General features: G+C 41.4%; 1 protein-coding gene across 1 annotated transcript in view; it reads right to left on the bottom strand.

Moving 5' to 3' along the window:
• M1ap (meiosis 1 associated protein) overlaps positions 1 to 1,627 on the bottom strand; it is a gene marked incomplete at its 5' end in the record, with an annotated part of 77,642 nt that overhangs the window by 45,179 nt on the left and 30,836 nt on the right.

Genomic DNA, 1,627 nt, shown 5'->3' with positions numbered 1-1,627 from the left:
ATATATATATATATATACCACTAATGATCATATCCTTCAACTGAATTATCCAATCACCTTCCAAAAGGCCCACCCTTGAACACATGAGATTTCTCAGGGTCATTTTATTTTATTTCACTTATTTATTTATACTTTTGGTTTTCTGAGACAAGATCACACTATGTAATTCAGGCTGGACTTGAACTCAGTATGTAGACCATGGTGGCTTTGAACTCACAGTGATCTTCCTGCCTCAGCCTCCCAGGTGCTGGGATTAAAGGTGTGCACCACCATGCCTGTTTGGCAGTCATTTTAATTTTTTTTTTTTGTACTGGGAATCAAACTGCTTGGCAGGCAGGCACTTGTGCTGCTGAGCTATATCCCTGGCCCAATGGCAGTCATTTTAGATCTAAACCATAACATACACTTAGCCCAAAAGAGGAACTACTGGCAATTTGTGAGATAATATATTATTTAGAAGCAAACAAGGAGCTACTGGAACAATCACTGGCAATGAATGAAGTAAAAGAAGCCTTCCTGCATTTAAAAACTCTACTAAGCACCCTCCAATTACTCTGGGCTCTGTGCTATTAGAGACACAAGTTCCTTCTCCATATAGTCACTAAAGGGAGGAAAGGACATAATGCATGCCTCATCTGCACTTGACTAAGAGAAAGAAAAAGAGCTTCTCTCACACAGATTAGTTTGAGAAGCCAATGGGGAGGGCTCCACTGTTGTTATAGGGAACTATAATTGCCTTAGCTGGCGTTATGGCCCACTCTGTGATCTGAAAAGTGGAAATGCCGCCACAGAAAGCAATGCTAAGCCAACCAAGAAGGGCCTCGGCAAGTATGAGGGGCATCAATTCATGCAACAAATGTTTTCTGATAATTTGGGCTATTTGATACACTGGCACACAGAAATGAGTAAAACAAGCTCCTAAGCCCAATGTATTCAGAGTTTAATGCAGACTGAAAAGATATGAAATAGCTTGTAATTCAGGTGAATAGACAAAATTATTATGCAATAAAGCAATGGTGAACAGTTCTACACAGTCTATAATTAAGTGCCAAAGTATACAGTACAGACCACACGTGATGCAGTTGTTCAAAGGACAGGAAAATCAATGCAGTAGTCATGAACTTGAGTTAGGATTTAAAAAATGGGTGGGGTTTGCTGGAAGAGGATAGGGGACAGAATTCAGAAAAAAGGGGAGGGCATTCAGAGGGAAAGATTAGTGGAGAAATTCGGGCTTGAAGGAAGGAAAGCCAGTGAGGAGTTGGGCTTGAGAGAAGCAGAGTGTGTGTAGTAGATGCGAGCTCATCAACCATATGGCCAAGGCTGGGTACCCTCCTTTTGCCAGAACGATGTCAGTGCTTTGGGCAGCTAGAAGCATCTACATGTGTCAGAATTTGACAAGAACCACGCTCTTAGTTACCAATCACCCTATTTAATGATGAGGTAGGGCAGAGCAGCAAGAGGAAGGAATTTTTAATTTTCATAGCTAGAAAATTTCAGTGTTTACTGCTAGAGCATATTGTTTCTGAAATAAAGTAACTATTACAAAATTCAGAGCTGGGTGTGGTGGTACATGCCTGTAATCCCAGCACTAGGGAGGCTGAGGCAGGAGGATCACTGCAAGTTCAAG

The sequence above is a fragment of the Chinchilla lanigera genome, unplaced genomic scaffold (genome assembly GCF_000276665.1).
Source record: "Chinchilla lanigera isolate Chin_1 unplaced genomic scaffold, ChiLan1.0 scaffold00023, whole genome shotgun sequence".
NCBI lineage: Eukaryota > Metazoa > Chordata > Mammalia > Rodentia > Chinchillidae > Chinchilla > Chinchilla lanigera.
Note: the sequence above shows the minus strand (reverse complement) of the source record. Positions and strands in the feature narration are given on the sequence as shown.